This window comes from Rhopilema esculentum, chromosome 20 (genome assembly GCF_057945365.1).
Source record: "Rhopilema esculentum isolate cy_ngs chromosome 20, ASM5794536v1, whole genome shotgun sequence".
NCBI classification, from domain to species: Eukaryota; Metazoa; Cnidaria; class Scyphozoa; order Rhizostomeae; family Rhizostomatidae; genus Rhopilema; species Rhopilema esculentum.
Window position 1 is genome coordinate 10,405,464 of NC_142834.1, and position 19,716 is coordinate 10,425,179.

Genomic DNA, 19,716 nt, shown 5'->3' on the forward strand with positions numbered 1-19,716 from the left:
AGATCTTGAATGAATCATATGGAAAACAAGACTACCAATTTTCATGGAATTTTTCAAAGAATTTCTGGAGTTCCTGCCCTCTACTCTATTTCAAATTTCTATAATGCTTTATAAATGTCTAGAAAGATTGAAAATAAATAATCTTGAATTCACTCATAAAGCTCATAAGTTTGAACGTGAATTACATAATGTCTTAAAATTCGCTTTGGTAGTTACACGACGACAGTTGGCATAGGCCCATAATGTGAGAAATAACTTTGAGTTGGATGGTTTGGACGTTCAGGTGATAATTATACTTGGAATATATTTTAGATAATTGGAATAGCAAATCGGGACTGTCATGATGCTTAAGTATTCATTTGAACGCAACTAAGGTTTAAATAATTTTGAAATGTTGAAGAATTGCCTCAAATGGAGGGAGTTTTAAATAGCAAATTAGGTACTCAGGGATATTGAAAGAAAAGACAACACAACAAAGAAAACAATATATTACGGAGAAGAGCTGGCAGATGGAAATCAACTATGCCTTTTACAATCTCAGTTCAAATGGAAATAGAGTTTGATCCACCAACCGATTGATTTTTACTTGCTGGTGAAATGTTTCTAAAACTGGACACAAGAAGATCTTGAATGAATCATATGGAAATTGCGACTACCCATTTTCATGGAATTTTTTAAAGAATTTCTGGAGATCCTGCCCTCTGTTCTATTTCAAATATCTCTAATGCTTTATAAATGTCGAGAAAGATTAAATATAAATAATCTTTAATTCACTCATAAAGCTCATAAGTTTGAACGTGAATTAAATAATGGCTTCAAATTCGCTTTGGTAGTTATACGACGACAGTTGGCATAGGCCCATAATGTGAGAAATAACTTTTAGTTGGATGGTTTGGACGTTCAGGTGATAATTCGACTTGGAAAATATTTTAGAAAATTGGAATAGCAAATCGGGACTGTCATGATGCTTAAGTATTCATTTGAACGCAATTAAGGTTAAAATAATTTTGAAATGTTGAAGAATTGGCTCAAATGGAGGGAGTTTTAAATAGCAAATTAGGTACTCAGGGATATTGAAAGAAAAGACAACACAACAAAGAAAACAATATATTACGGAGAAGTGCTGGCAGATGGAAATCAACTATGCCTTTTACAATCTCAATTGAAATGGAAATAGAGTTTGATCCACCAACCGATTGATTTTTACTTGCTGGTGAAATGTTTCTAAAACGGGACACAAGAAGATCTTGAATGAATCATATGGAAAATACGACTACCCATTTTCATGGAATTTTTTAAAGAATTTCTGGAGATCCTGCCCTCTACTCTATTTCAAATATCTCTAATGCTTTATAAATGTCGAGAAAGATTAAATATAAATAATCTTGAATTCACTCATAAAGCTCATAAGTTTGAACGTGAATTACATAATGTCTTAAAATTCGCTTTGGTAGTTACACGACGCGGTTGGCATAGGCCCATAATGTGAGAAATAACTTTGAGTTGGATGGTTTGGACGTTCAGGTGATAATTATACTTGGAATATATTTTAGATAATTGGAATAGCAAATCGGGACTATCATGATGCTTAAGTATTCATTTGAACGCAACTAAGGTTTAAATAATTTTGAAATGTTGAAGAATTGGCTCAAATGGAGGGAGTTTTAAATAGCAAATTAGGTACTCAGAGATATTGAAAGAAAAGACAACACAACAAAGAAAACAATATATTACGGAGAAGAGCTCGCAAATGGAAATCAACTATGTCTTTTACAATCTCAGTTCCAATGGAAATAGAGTTTGATCCACCAACCGATTGATTTTTACTTGCAGGTGAAATGTTTCTAAAACTGGACACAAGAAGATCTTGAATGAATCATATGGAAAACAAGACTACCCATTTTCATGGAATTTTTTAAAGAATTTCTGGAGATCCTGCCCTCTATTCTATTTCAAATTTCTATAATGCTTTATAAATGTCGAGAAAGATTGAATATAAATAATCTTGAATTCACTCATAAAGCTCATCAGTTTGAACGTGAATTACATAATGTCTTAAAATTCGCTTTGGTAGTTACACGACGACAGTTGGCATAGGCCCATAATGTGAGAAATAACTTTGAGTTGGATGGTTTGGACGTTCAGGTGATAATTATACTTGGAATATATTTTAGATAATTGGAATAGCAAATCGGGACTGTCATGATGCTTAAGTATTCATTTGAACGCAACTAAGGTTTAAATAATTTTGAAATGTTGAAGAATTGCCTCAAATGGAGGGAGTTTTAAATAGCAAATTAGGTACTCAGGGATATTGAAAGAAAAGACAACACAACAAAGAAAACAATATATTACGGAGAAGAGCTGGCAGATGGAAATCAACTATGCCTTTTACAATCTCAGTTCAAATGGAAATAGAGTTTGATCCACCAACCGATTGATTTTTACTTGCTGGTGAAATGTTTCTAAAACTGGACACAAGAAGATCTTGAATGAATCATATGGAAATTGCGACTACCCATTTTCATGGAATTTTTTAAAGAATTTCTGGAGATCCTGCCCTCTGTTCTATTTCAAATATCTCTAATGCTTTATAAATGTCGAGAAAGATTAAATATAAATAATCTTTAATTCACTCATAAAGCTCATAAGTTTGAACGTGAATTAAATAATGGCTTCAAATTCGCTTTGGTAGTTATACGACGACAGTTGGCATAGGCCCATAATGTGAGAAATAACTTTTAGTTGGATGGTTTGGACGTTCAGGTGATAATTCGACTTGGAAAATATTTTAGAAAATTGGAATAGCAAATCGGGACTGTCATGATGCTTAAGTATTCATTTGAACGCAATTAAGGTTAAAATAATTTTGAAATGTTGAAGAATTGGCTCAAATGGAGGGAGTTTTAAATAGCAAATTAGGTACTCAGGGATATTGAAAGAAAAGACAACACAACAAAGAAAACAATATATTACGGAGAAGTGCTGGCAGATGGAAATCAACTATGCCTTTTACAATCTCAATTGAAATGGAAATAGAGTTTGATCCACCAACCGATTGATTTTTACTTGCTGGTGAAATGTTTCTAAAACGGGACACAAGAAGATCTTGAATGAATCATATGGAAAATACGACTACCCATTTTCATGGAATTTTTTAAAGAATTTCTGGAGATCCTGCCCTCTACTCTATTTCAAATATCTCTAATGCTTTATAAATGTCGAGAAAGATTAAATATAAATAATCTTGAATTCACTCATAAAGCTCATAAGTTTGAACGTGAATTACATAATGTCTTAAAATTCGCTTTGGTAGTTACACGACGCGGTTGGCATAGGCCCATAATGTGAGAAATAACTTTGAGTTGGATGGTTTGGACGTTCAGGTGATAATTATACTTGGAATATATTTTAGATAATTGGAATAGCAAATCGGGACTATCATGATGCTTAAGTATTCATTTGAACGCAACTAAGGTTTAAATAATTTTGAAATGTTGAAGAATTGGCTCAAATGGAGGGAGTTTTAAATAGCAAATTAGGTACTCGGGGATATTGAAAGAAAAGACAACACAACAAAGAAAACAATATATTACGGAGAAGAGCTGGCAGATGGAAATCAACTATGCCTTTTACAATCTCAGTTCAAATGGAAATAGAGTTTGATCCACCAAATGATTGATTTTTACTTGCTGGTGAAATGTTTCTAAAACTGGACACAAGAAGATCTTGAATGAATCATATGGAAAATACGACTACCCATATTCATGGAATTTTTTAAAAGATTTCTGGAGATCCTGCCCTCTACTCTATTTCAAATATCTCTAATGCTTTATAAATGTCGAGAAAGATCAAATATAAATAATTTTGAAATCACTTATAAAGCTCATAAGTTTGAACGTGAATTACATAATGTCTTCAAATTCGCTTTGGTAGTTATACGACGATAGTTGAGATAGTGTCATAATGTGAGAAATAACTTTGAATTTGATGGTTTTGACGTTCAGATCATAATTATACTTGGAATATATGTTAGATAATTGGAATAGCAAATCGGGACTATCATGATGCTTAAGTATTCATTTGAACGCAATTAAGGTTAAAATAATTTTGAAATGTTGAAGAATTGGCTCAAATGGAGGGAGTTTTAAAAAGCAAATTAGGTACTCAGGGATATTGAAAGAAAAGACAACACAACAAAGAAAACAATATATTACGGAGAAGAGCTGGCAGATGGAAATCAACTATGCCTTTTACAATCTCAGTTCAAATGGAAATAGAGTTTGATCCACCAACCGATTGATTTTTACTTGCTGGTGAAATGTTTCTAAAACTGGACACAAGAAGATCTTGAATGAATCATATGGAAAATACGACTACCCTTTTTCATGGAATTTTTCAAAGAATTTCTGGAGTTCCTGCCCTCTACTCTTTTTCAAATATCTCTAATGCTTTATAAATGTCGAGAAAGATTAAATATAAATAATCTTGAATTCACTCGTAAAGCTCATAAGTTTGAACGTGAATTAAATAATGTCTTCAAATTCGCTTTGGTAGTTATACGACGACAGTTGGCATAGGCCCATAATGTGAGAAATAACTTTGAGTTGGATGGTTTGGACGTTCAGGTGATAATTCGACTTGGAATATATTTTAGAAAATTGGAATAGCAAATCGGGACTGTCATGATGCTTAAGTATTCATTTGAACGCAATTAAGGTTAAAATAATTTTGAAATGTTGAAGAATTGGCTCAAATGGAGGGAGTTTTAAATAGCAAATTAGGTACTCAGGGATATTGAAAGAAAAGACAACACAACAAAGAAAACAATATATTACGGAGAAGAGCTGGCAGATGGAAATCAACTATGCCTTTTACAATCTCAGTTCAAATGGAAATAGAGTTTGATCCACCAAATGATTGATTTTTACTTGCTGGTGAAATGTTTCTAAAACTGGACACAAGAAGATCTTGAATGAATCATATGGAAAATACGACTACCCTTTTTCATGGAATTTTTCAAAGAATTTCTGGAGTTCCTGCCCTCTACTCTTTTTCAAATATCTCTAATGCTTTATAAATGTCGAGAAAGATTAAATATAAATAATCTTGAATTCACTCATAAAGCTCATAAGTTTGAACGTGAATTAAATAATGTCTTCAAATTCGCTTTGGTAGTTATACGACGACAGTTGGCATAGGCCCATAATGTGAGAAATAACTTTGAGTTGGATGGTCTGGACGTTCAGGTGATAATTCGACTTGGAATATATTTTAGAAAATTGGAATAGCAAATCGGGACTGTCATGATGCTTAAGTATTCATTTGAACGCAATTAAGGTTAAAATAATTTTGAAATGTTGAAGAATTGGCTCAAATGGAGGGAGTTTTAAATAGCAAATTAGGTACTCAGGGATATTGAAAGAAAAGACAACACAACAAAGAAAACAATATATTACGGAGAAGAGCTGGCAGATGGAAATCAACTATGCCTTTTACAATCTCAGTTCAAATGGAAATAGAGTTTGATCCACCAAATGATTGATTTTTACTTGCTGGTGAAATGTTTCTAAAACTGGACACAAGAAGATCTTGAATGAATCATATGGAAAATACGACTACCCATTTTCATGGAATTTTTTAAAGAATTTCTGGAGATCCTGCCCTCTACTCTATTTCAAATATCTCTAATGCTTTATAAATGTCGAGAAAGATTAAATATAAATAATCTTGAATTCACTCATAAAGCTCATAAGTTTGAACGTGAATTACATAATGTCTTAAAATTCGCTTTGGTAGTTACACGACGCGGTTGGCATAGGCCCATAATGTGAGAAATAACTTTGAGTTGGATGGTTTGGACGTTCAGGTGATAATTATACTTGGAATATATTTTAGATAATTGGAATAGCAAATCGGGACTATCATGATGCTTAAGTATTCATTTGAACGCAACTAAGGTTTAAATAATTTTGAAATGTTGAAGAATTGGCTCAAATGGAGGGAGTTTTAAAAAGCAAATTAGGTACTCAGGGATATTGAAAGAAAAGACAACACAACAAAGAAAACAATATATTACGGAGAAGAGCTGGCAGATGGAAATCAACTATGCCTTTTACAATCTCAGTTCAAATGGAAATAGAGTTTGATCCACCAACCGATTGATTTTTACTTGCTGGTGAAATGTTTCTAAAACTGGACACAAGAAGATCTTGAATGAATCATATGGAAAATACGACTACCCTTTTTCATGGAATTTTTCAAAGAATTTCTGGAGTTCCTGCCCTCTACTCTTTTTCAAATATCTCTAATGCTTTATAAATGTCGAGAAAGATTAAATATAAATAATCTTGAATTCACTCGTAAAGCTCATAAGTTTGAACGTGAATTAAATAATGTCTTCAAATTCGCTTTGGTAGTTATACGACGACAGTTGGCATAGGCCCATAATGTGAGAAATAACTTTGAGTTGGATGGTTTGGACGTTCAGGTGATAATTCGACTTGGAATATATTTTAGAAAATTGGAATAGCAAATCGGGACTGTCATGATGCTTAAGTATTCATTTGAACGCAATTAAGGTTAAAATAATTTTGAAATGTTGAAGAATTGGCTCAAATGGAGGGAGTTTTAAATAGCAAATTAGGTACTCAGGGATATTGAAAGAAAAGACAACACAACAAAGAAAACAATATATTACGGAGAAGAGCTGGCAGATGGAAATCAACTATGCCTTTTACAATCTCAGTTCAAATGGAAATAGAGTTTGATCCACCAAATGATTGATTTTTACTTGCTGGTGAAATGTTTCTAAAACTGGACACAAGAAGATCTTGAATGAATCATATGGAAAATACGACTACCCTTTTTCATGGAATTTTTCAAAGAATTTCTGGAGTTCCTGCCCTCTACTCTTTTTCAAATATCTCTAATGCTTTATAAATGTCGAGAAAGATTAAATATAAATAATCTTGAATTCACTCATAAAGCTCATAAGTTTGAACGTGAATTAAATAATGTCTTCAAATTCGCTTTGGTAGTTATACGACGACAGTTGGCATAGGCCCATAATGTGAGAAATAACTTTGAGTTGGATGGTCTGGACGTTCAGGTGATAATTCGACTTGGAATATATTTTAGAAAATTGGAATAGCAAATCGGGACTGTCATGATGCTTAAGTATTCATTTGAACGCAATTAAGGTTAAAATAATTTTGAAATGTTGAAGAATTGGCTCAAATGGAGGGAGTTTTAAATAGCAAATTAGGTACTCAGGGATATTGAAAGAAAAGACAACACAACAAAGAAAACAATATATTACGGAGAAGAGCTGGCAGATGGAAATCAACTATGCCTTTTACAATCTCAGTTCAAATGGAAATAGAGTTTGATCCACCAAATGATTGATTTTTACTTGCTGGTGAAATGTTTCTAAAACTGGACACAAGAAGATCTTGAATGAATCATATGGAAAATACGACTACCCATTTTCATGGAATTTTTTAAAGAATTTCTGGAGATCCTGCCCTCTACTCTATTTCAAATATCTCTAATGCTTTATAAATGTCGAGAAAGATTAAATATAAATAATCTTGAATTCACTCATAAAGCTCATAAGTTTGAACGTGAATTACATAATGTCTTAAAATTCGCTTTGGTAGTTACACGACGCGGTTGGCATAGGCCCATAATGTGAGAAATAACTTTGAGTTGGATGGTTTGGACGTTCAGGTGATAATTATACTTGGAATATATTTTAGATAATTGGAATAGCAAATCGGGACTATCATGATGCTTAAGTATTCATTTGAACGCAACTAAGGTTTAAATAATTTTGAAATGTTGAAGAATTGGCTCAAATGGAGGGAGTTTTAAAAAGCAAATTAGGTACTCAGGGATATTGAAAGAAAAGACAACACAACAAAGAAAACAATATATTACGGAGAAGAGCTGGCAGATGGAAATCAACTATGCCTTTTACAATCTCAGTTCAAATGGAAATAGAGTTTGATCCACCAACCGATTGATTTTTACTTGCTGGTGAAATGTTTCTAAAACTGGACACAAGAAGATCTTGAATGAATCATATGGAAAATACGACTACCCTTTTTCATGGAATTTTTCAAAGAATTTCTGGAGTTCCTGCCCTCTACTCTTTTTCAAATATCTCTAATGCTTTATAAATGTCGAGAAAGATTAAATATAAATAATCTTGAATTCACTCGTAAAGCTCATAAGTTTGAACGTGAATTAAATAATGTCTTCAAATTCGCTTTGGTAGTTATACGACGACAGTTGGCATAGGCCCATAATGTGAGAAATAACTTTGAGTTGGATGGTTTGGACGTTCAGGTGATAATTCGACTTGGAATATATTTTAGAAAATTGGAATAGCAAATCGGGACTGTCATGATGCTTAAGTATTCATTTGAACGCAATTAAGGTTAAAATAATTTTGAAATGTTGAAGAATTGGCTCAAATGGAGGGAGTTTTAAATAGCAAATTAGGTACTCAGGGATATTGAAAGAAAAGACAACACAACAAAGAAAACAATATATTACGGAGAAGAGCTGGCAGATGGAAATCAACTATGCCTTTTACAATCTCAGTTCAAATGGAAATAGAGTTTGATCCACCAAATGATTGATTTTTACTTGCTGGTGAAATGTTTCTAAAACTGGACACAAGAAGATCTTGAATGAATCATATGGAAAATACGACTACCCTTTTTCATGGAATTTTTCAAAGAATTTCTGGAGTTCCTGCCCTCTACTCTTTTTCAAATATCTCTAATGCTTTATAAATGTCGAGAAAGATTAAATATAAATAATCTTGAATTCACTCATAAAGCTCATAAGTTTGAACGTGAATTAAATAATGTCTTCAAATTCGCTTTGGTAGTTATACGACGACAGTTGGCATAGGCCCATAATGTGAGAAATAACTTTGAGTTGGATGGTCTGGACGTTCAGGTGATAATTCGACTTGGAATATATTTTAGAAAATTGGAATAGCAAATCGGGACTGTCATGATGCTTAAGTATTCATTTGAACGCAATTAAGGTTAAAATAATTTTGAAATGTTGAAGAATTGGCTCAAATGGAGGGAGTTTTAAATAGCAAATTAGGTACTCAGGGATATTGAAAGAAAAGACAACACAACAAAGAAAACAATATATTACGGAGAAGAGCTGGCAGATGGAAATCAACTATGCCTTTTACAATCTCAGTTCAAATGGAAATAGAGTTTGATCCACCAAATGATTGATTTTTACTTGCTGGTGAAATGTTTCTAAAACTGGACACAAGAAGATCTTGAATGAATCATATGGAAAATACGACTACCCATTTTCATGGAATTTTTTAAAGAATTTCTGGAGATCCTGCCCTCTACTCTATTTCAAATATCTCTAATGCTTTATAAATGTCGAGAAAGATTAAATATAAATAATCTTGAATTCACTCATAAAGCTCATAAGTTTGAACGTGAATTACATAATGTCTTAAAATTCGCTTTGGTAGTTACACGACGCGGTTGGCATAGGCCCATAATGTGAGAAATAACTTTGAGTTGGATGGTTTGGACGTTCAGGTGATAATTATACTTGGAATATATTTTAGATAATTGGAATAGCAAATCGGGACTATCATGATGCTTAAGTATTCATTTGAACGCAACTAAGGTTTAAATAATTTTGAAATGTTGAAGAATTGGCTCAAATGGAGGGAGTTTTAAATAGCAAATTAGGTACTCGGGGATATTGAAAGAAAAGACAACACAACAAAGAAAACAATATATTACGGAGAAGAGCTGGCAGATGGAAATCAACTATGCCTTTTACAATCTCAGTTCAAATGGAAATAGAGTTTGATCCACCAAATGATTGATTTTTACTTGCTGGTGAAATGTTTCTAAAACTGGACACAAGAAGATCTTGAATGAATCATATGGAAAATACGACTACCCATTTTCATGGAATTTTTTAAAAGATTTCTGGAGATCCTGCCCTCTACTCTATTTCAAATATCTCTAATGCTTTATAAATGTCGAGAAAGATCCAATATAAATAAATTTGAAATCACTTATAAAGCTCATAAGTTTGAACGTGAATTACATAATGTCTTCAAATTCGCTTTGGTAGTTATACGACGATAGTTGAGATAGTGTCATAATGTGAGAAATAACTTTGAGTTTGATGGTTTTGACGTTCAGATCATAATTATACTTCGAATATATGTTAGATAATTGGAATAGCAAATCGGGACTGTCATGATGCTTAAGTATTCATTTGAACGCAATTAAGGTTAAAATAATTTTGAAATGTTGAAGAATTGGCTCAAATGGAGGGAGTTTTAAATAGCAAATTAGGTACTCAGGGATATTGAAAGAAAAGACAACACAACAAAGAAAACAATATATTACGGAGAAGAGCTGGCAGATGGAAATCAACTATGCCTTTTACAATCTCAGTTCAAATGGAAATAGAGTTTGATCCACCAACCAATTGATTTTTACTTGCTGGTGAAATGTTTCTAAAACTGGACACAAGAACATCTTGAATGAATCATATGGAAAATACGACTACCCATTTTCATGGAATTTTTTAAAGAATTTCTGGAGATCCTGCCCTCTACTCTATTTCAAATATCTCTAATGCTTTATAAATGTCGAGAAAGATTAAATATAAATAATCTTGAATTCACTCATAAAGCTCATAAGTTTGAACGTGAATTACATAATGTCTTAAAATTCGCTTTGGTAGTTACACGACGCGGTTGGCATAGGCCCATAATGTGAGAAATAACTTTGAGTTGGATGGTTTGGACGTTCAGGTGATAATTATACTTGGAATATATTTTAGATAATTGGAATAGCAAATCGGGACTATCATGATGCTTAAGTATTCATTTGAACGCAACTAAGGTTTAAATAATTTTGAAATGTTGAAGAATTGGCTCAAATGGAGGGAGTTTTAAATAGCAAATTAGGTACTCGGGGATATTGAAAGAAAAGACAACACAACAAAGAAAACAATATATTACGGAGAAGAGCTGGCAGATGGAAATCAACTATGCCTTTTACAATCTCAGTTCAAATGGAAATAGAGTTTGATCCACCAAATGATTGATTTTTACTTGCTGGTGAAATGTTTCTAAAACTGGACACAAGAAGATCTTGAATGAATCATATGGAAAATACGACTACCCATTTTCATGGAATTTTTTAAAAGATTTCTGGAGATCCTGCCCTCTACTCTATTTCAAATATCTCTAATGCTTTATAAATGTCGAGAAAGATCAAATATAAATAATTTTGAAATCACTTATAAAGCTCATAAGTTTGAACGTGAATTACATAATGTCTTCAAATTCGCTTTGGTAGTTATACGACGATAGTTGAGATAGTGTCATAATGTGAGAAATAACTTTGAGTTTGATGGTTTTGACGTTCAGATCATAATTATACTTGGAATATATGTTAGATAATTGGAATAGCAAATCGGGACTGTCATGATGCTTAAGTATTCATTTGAACGCAATTAAGGTTAAAATAATTTTGAAATGTTGAAGAATTGGCTCAAATGGAGGGAGTTTTAAATAGCAAATTAGGTACTCAGGGATATTGAAATAAAAGACAACACAACAAAGAAAACAATATATTACGGAGAAGAGCTGGCAGATGGAAATCAACTATGCCTTTTACAATCTCAGTTCAAATGGAAATAGAGTTTGATCCACCAAATGATTGATTTTTACTTGCTGGTGAAATGTTTCTAAAACTGGACACAAGAAGATCTTGAATGAATCATATGGAAAATACGACTACCCATTTTCATGGAATTTTTTAAAAGATTTCTGGAGATCCTGCCCTCTACTCTATTTCAAATATCTCTAATGCTTTATAAATGTCGAGAAAGATCAAATATAAATAATTTTGAAATCACTTATAAAGCTCATAAGTTTGAACGTGAATTACATAATGTCTTCAAATTCGCTTTGGTAGTTATACGACGAAAGTTGAGATAGTGTCATAATGTGAGAAATAGCTTTGAGTTTGATGGTTTTGACGTTCAGATCATAATTATACTTGGAATATATGTTAGATAATTGGAATAGCAAATCGGGACTGTCATGATGCTTAAGTATTCATTTGAACGCAATTAAGGTTAAAATAATTTTGAAATGTTGAAGAATTGGCTCAAATGGAGGGAGTTTTAAATAGCAAATTAGGTATTCAGGGATATTGAAAGAAAAGACAACACAACAAAGAAAACAATATATTACGGAGAAGAGCTGGCAGATGGAAATCAACTATGCCTTTTACAATCTCAGTTCAAATGGAAATGGGGTTTGATCCACCAAATGATTGATTTTTACTTGCTGGTGAAATGTTTCTAAAACTGGACACAAGAAGATCTTGAATGAATCATATGGAAAATACGACTACCCATTTTCATGGAATTTTTTAAAAGATTTCTGGAGATCCTGCCCTCTACTCTATTTCAAATATCTCTAATGCTTTATAAATGTCGAGAAAGATCAAATATAAATAATTCTGAAATCACTTATAAAGCTCATAAGTTTGAACGTGAATTACATAATGTCTTCAAATTCGCTTTGGTAGTTATACGACGACCGTTGGCATAGGCCCATAATGTGAGAAATAACTTTGAGTTGGATGGTTTGGACGTTCAGGTGATAATTATACTTGGAATATATTTCAGATAATTGGAATAGCAAATCGGGACTATCATGATGCTTAAGTATTCATTTGAATGCAATTAAGATTAAAATAATTTTGAAATGTTGAAGAATTGGCTCAAATGGAGGGAGTATTTAATTGCAAAAAGGTACTCAGGGACATTGAAAGAAAAGACAATAGAACAAAGAAAACAATATATTACGGAGAAGAGCTGGCAGATGGAAATCAACTATGCCTTTTTCAATCTCAGTTCAAATGGAAATGGAGTTTGATCCACCAACCGATTGATTTTTGCTTGCTGGTGAAATGTTTCTAAAACTGGAGACAAGAAGATCTTGAATGAATCATATGGAAAACACGACTACCAATTTTCATGGAATTTTTTAAAGAATTTCTGGAGATCCTGCCCTCTATTCTATTTCAAATTTCTATAATGCTTTATAAATGTCGAGAAAGATTGAATATAAATAATCTTGAAATCCCTCATAAAGCTCAAAATTTTGAACGTGAATTACATAATGTCTTCAAATTCGCTTTGGTAGTTACAGGACGACAGTTGGCATAGGCCCATAATGTGAGAAATAACTTTGAGTTGGATGGTTTGGACGTTCAGGTGATAATTATACTTGGAATATATTTTAGATAATTGGAATAGCAAATCGGGACTATCATGATGCTTAAGTATTCATTTGAACGCAACTAAGGTTTAAATAATTTTGAAATGTTGAAGAATTGGCTCAAATGGAGGGAGTTTTAAATAGCAAATTAGGTACTCGGGGATATTGAAAGAAAAGACAACACAACAAAGAAAACAATATATTACGGAGAAGAGCTGGCAGATGGAAATCAACTATGCCTTTTACAATCTCAGTTCAAATGGAAATAGAGTTTGATCCACCAAATGATTGATTTTTACTTGCTGGTGAAATGTTTCTAAAACTGGACACAAGAAGATCTTGAATGAATCATATGGAAAATACGACTACCCATTTTCATGGAATTTTTTAAAAGATTTCTGGAGATCCTGCCCTCTACTCTATTTCAAATATCTCTAATGCTTTATAAATGTCGAGAAAGATCAAATATAAATAATTTTGAAATCACTTATAAAGCTCATAAGTTTGAACGTGAATTACATAATGTCTTCAAATTCGCTTTGGTAGTTATACGACGAAAGTTGAGATAGTGTCATAATGTGAGAAATAGCTTTGAGTTTGATGGTTTTGACGTTCAGATCATAATTATACTTGGAATATATGTTAGATAATTGGAATAGCAAATCGGGACTGTCATGATGCTTAAGTATTCATTTGAACGCAATTAAGGTTAAAATAATTTTGAAATGTTGAAGAATTGGCTCAAATGGAGGGAGTTTTAAATAGCAAATTAGGTATTCAGGGATATTGAAAGAAAAGACAACACAACAAAGAAAACAATATATTACGGAGAAGAGCTGGCAGATGGAAATCAACTATACCTTTTACAATCTCAGTTCAAATGGAAATGGGGTTTGATCCACCAAATGATTGATTTTTACTTGCTGGTGAAATGTTTCTAAAACTGGACACAAGAAGATCTTGAATGAATCATATGGAAAATACGACTACCCATTTTCATGGAATTTTTGAAAAGATTTCTGGAGATCCTGCCCTCTACTCTATTTCAAATATCTCTAATGCTTTATAAATGTCGAGAAAGATCAAATATAAATAATTCTGAAATCACTTATAAAGCTCATAAGTTTGAACGTGAATTACATAATGTCTTCAAATTCGCTTTGGTAGTTATACGACGACCGTTGGCATAGGCCCATAATGTGAGAAATAACTTTGAGTTGGATGGTTTGGACGTTCAGGTGATAATTATACTTGGAATATATTTCAGATAATTGGAATAGCAAATCGGGACTATCATGATGCTTAAGTATTCATTTGAATGCAATTAAGATTAAAATAATTTTGAAATGTTGAAGAATTGGCTCAAATGGAGGGAGTATTTAATTGCAAAAAGGTACTCAGGGACATTGAAAGAAAAGACAATAGAACAAAGAAAACAATATATTACGGAGAAGAGCTGGCAGATGGAAATCAACTATGCCTTTTTCAATCTCAGTTCAAATGGAAATGGAGTTTGATCCACCAACCGATTGATTTTTGCTTGCTGGTGAAATGTTTCTAAAACTGGAGACAAGAAGATCTTGAATGAATCATATGGAAAACACGACTACCAATTTTCATGGAATTTTTTAAAGAATTTCTGGAGATCCTGCCCTCTATTCTATTTCAAATTTCTATAATGCTTTATAAATGTCGAGAAAGATTGAATATAAATAATCTTGAAATCCCTCATAAAGCTCAAAATTTTGAACGTGAATTACATAATGTCTTCAAATTCGCTTTGGTAGTTACAGGACGACAGTTGGCATAGGCCCATAATGTGAGAAATAACTTTGAGTTGGATGGTTTGGACGTTCAGGTGATAATTATACTTGGAATATATTTTAGATAATTGGAATAGCAAATCGGGACTATCATGATGCTTAAGTATTCATTTGAACGCAACTAAGGTTTAAATAATTTTGAAATGTTGAAGAATTGGCTCAAATGGAGGGAGTTTTAAATAGCAAATTAGGTACTCGGGGATATTGAAAGAAAAGACAACACAACAAAGAAAACAATATATTACGGAGAAGAGCTGGCAGATGGAAATCAACTATGCCTTTTACAATCTCAGTTCAAATGGAAATAGAGTTTGATCCACCAAATGATTGATTTTTACTTGCTGGTGAAATGTTTCTAAAACTGGACACAAGAAGATCTTGAATGAATCATATGGAAAATACGACTACCCATTTTCATGGAATTTTTTAAAAGATTTCTGGAGATCCTGCCCTCTACTCTATTTCAAATATCTCTAATGCTTTATAAATGTCGAGAAAGATCAAATATAAATAATTTTGAAATCACTTATAAAGCTCATAAGTTTGAACGTGAATTACATAATGTCTTCAAATTCGCTTTGGTAGTTATACGACGATAGTTGAGATAGTGTCATAATGTGAGAAATAACTTTGAGTTTGATGGTTTTGACGTTCAGATCATAATTATACTTGGAATATATGTTAGATAATTGGAATAGCAAATCGGGACTGTCATGATGCTTAAGTATTCATTTGAACGCAATTAAGGTTAAAATAATTTTGAAATGTTGAAGAATTGGCTCAAATGGAGGGAGTTTTAAATAGCAAATTAGGTACTCAGGGATATTGAAATAAAAGACAACACAACAAAGAAAACAATATATTACGGAGAAGAGCTGGCAGATGGAAATCAACTATGCCTTTTACAATCTCAGTTCAAATGGAAATAGAGTTTGATCCACCAAATGATTGATTTTTACTTGCTGGTGAAATGTTTCTAAAACTGGACACAAGAAGATCTTGAATGAATCATATGGAAAATACGACTACCCATTTTCATGGAATTTTTTAAAAGATTTCTGGAGATCCTGCCCTCTACTCTATTTCAAATATCTCTAATGCTTTATAAATGTCGAGAAAGATCAAATATAAATAATTTTGAAATCACTTATAAAGCTCATAAGTTTGAACGTGAATTACATAATGTCTTCAAATTCGCTTTGGTAGTTATACGACGAAAGTTGAGATAGTGTCATAATGTGAGAAATAGCTTTGAGTTTGATGGTTTTGACGTTCAGATCATAATTATACTTGGAATATATGTTAGATAATTGGAATAGCAAATCGGGACTGTCATGATGCTTAAGTATTCATTTGAACGCAATTAAGGTTAAAATAATTTTGAAATGTTGAAGAATTGGCTCAAATGGAGGGAGTTTTAAATAGCAAATTAGGTATTCAGGGATATTGAAAGAAAAGACAACACAACAAAGAAAACAATATATTACGGAGAAGAGCTGGCAGATGGAAATCAACTATGCCTTTTACAATCTCAGTTCAAATGGAAATGGGGTTTGATCCACCAAATGATTGATTTTTACTTGCTGGTGAAATGTTTCTAAAACTGGACACAAGAAGATCTTGAATGAATCATATGGAAAATACGACTACCCATTTTCATGGAATTTTTTAAAAGATTTCTGGAGATCCTGCCCTCTACTCTATTTCAAATATCTCTAATGCTTTATAAATGTCGAGAAAGATCAAATATAAATAATTCTGAAATCACTTATAAAGCTCATAAGTTTGAACGTGAATTACATAATGTCTTCAAATTCGCTTTGGTAGTTATACGACGACCGTTGGCATAGGCCCATAATGTGAGAAATAACTTTGAGTTGGATGGTTTGGACGTTCAGGTGATAATTATACTTGGAATATATTTTAGATAATTGGAATAGCAAATCGGGACTATCATGAGGCTTAAGTATTCATTTGAACGCAATTAAGGTTTAAATAATTTTGAAATGTTGAAGAATTGGCTCAAATGGAGGGAGTTTTAAATAGCAAATTAGGTACTCAGGGATATTGAAAGAAAAGACAACACAACAAAGAAAACAATATATTACGGAGAAGAGCTGGCAGATGGAAATCAACTATGCCTTTTACAATCTCAGTTCAAATGGAAATAGAGTTTGATCCACCAACCGATTGATTTTTACTTGCAGGTGAAATGTTTCTAAAACTGGACACAAGAAGATCTTGAATGAATCATATGGAAAATACGACTACCCATTTTCATGGAATTTTTTAAAGAATTTCTGGAGATCCTGCCCTCTACTCTATTTCAAATATCTCTAATGCTTTATAAATGTCGAGAAAGATTAAATATAAATAATCTTGAATTCACTCATAAAGCTCATAAGTTTGAACGTGAATTACATAATGTCTTAAAACTAGCTTTGGTAGTTACACGACGACAGTTGGCATAGGCCCATAATGTGAGAAATAACTTTGAGTTGGATGGTTTGGACGTTCAGGTGATAATTCGACTTGGAATATATTTTAGATAATAGGAATAGCAAATCGGGACTATCATGATGCTTAAGTATTCATTTGAACGCAATTAAGGTTTAAATAATTTTGAAATGTTGAAGAATTGGCTCAAATGGAGGGAGTTTTAAATAGCAAATTAGGTACTCAGGGATATTGAAAGAAAGAACAACACAACAAAGAAAACAATATATAACGTAGAAGAGCTCGCAAATGGAAATCAACTATGTCTTTTACAATCTCAGTTCCAATGGAAATAGAGTTTGATCCACCAAATGATTGATTTTTACTTGCTGGTGAAATGTTTCTAAAACTGGACACAAGAAGATCTTGAATGAATCATATGGAAAATACGACTACCCTTTTTCATGGAATTTTTCAAAGAATTTCTGGAGTTCCTGCCCTCTACTCTATTTCAAATATCTCTAATGCTTTATAAATGTCGAGAAAGATTAAATATAAATAATCTTGAATTCACTCATAAAGCTCATAAGTTTGAACGTGAATTAAATAATGTCTTCAAATTCGCTTTGGTAGTTATACGACGACAGTTGGCATAGGCCCATAATGTGAGAAATAACTTTGAGTTGGATGGTTTGGACGTTCAGGTGATAATTCGACTTGGAATATATTTTAGAAAATTGGAATAGCAAATCGGGACTGTCATGATGCTTAAGTATTCATTTGAACGCAATTAAGGTTAAAATAATTTTGAAATGTTGAAGAATTGGCTCAAATGGAGGGAGTTTTAAATAGCAAATTAGGTACTCAGGGATATTGAAAGAAAAGACAACACAACAAAGAAAACAATATATTACGGAGAAGAGCTGGCAGATGGAAATCAACTATGCCTTTTACAATCTCAGTTCAAATGGAAATAGAGTTTGATCCACCAACCGATTGATTTTTACTTGCTGGTGAAATGTTTCTAAAACTGGACACAAGAAGATCTTGAATGAATCATATGGAAAACACGACTACCCATTTTCATGGAATTTTTTAAAGAATTTCTTGGGATCCTGCTCTTGACTCTGGATCAAACTTCCAAAATGCTTAAGAATTTTTTTAGAGAGATTAAATAGAAATGATATCCAAATGGTTCATATACTTGATAAGTTTGAGCAAATTTTTCAAGGTGTGTTAGAATTCGTATTGGTAGTTTTTTTATGACAGTTTGTGTTGGATCATAGTGTGACAAAAAAATTTGTGTTTCATGGATTTGGCATTGAGGTGATGATTTTAATTGGTATAAATTTCAGATAATTTGGATAACAATTCAAGTCTATCATGATGTCTTTGTTTGAAATTGATCCTAAATTTTGATTGAGATAATAACGTTTCGGAAATATCAAATATTGGCTCAAATTGAGGAAGATTTTAACAACTAAACAAGTACTCAGGGACATTGAAAGATGAGACAAGTGGAAATACCAAAACAACACATTTTGGAGAAGAGCTCGCAAATGATTATTAACCGTGCATTTTACAATCTCAGTTCAAATGAAAATGGGGTCCTATATAGCAAATGATTGATTCTTACTGGTTTGTGACATTTTTGTCAAACTTGAGACTTGAAAATTTTTAATTATGGGAAAAACACGATAGCCATTGCTCAAAAGATTTGTTAAAAGGCTTTCTAGAGATCCTGCTATCTATTCTGGTTCAAATTTTTACGAGGCTTCATAATTTTCAAGAGATATTGAATGCAAATAATATCTAAATGATTTATCCACATTAGAGGTTTGAACATAATTCTTCCTTAGACACTTCATCACTTTTGATTCTATCAATTTGCTGTAACAAGTGTTGAGTATTGTCGTGTGCAATCCAACTTTCTTAGGACCCATCCATGTCGCTTGATATATACATGCCTACCTTAAGTAGGGGCCAGGGGACATTGGCTAGGGAGTCTTTTTACCCAAGCGAAAGTACTCTCTCGATTACTGTCTCGGATGCAACTAAGATGCTGCCTACATTTACACCAGCAGAAATGTACTGGTGTTGACAGGGGGAAAGCCAAAAAAAATTTTCGGAACCGGT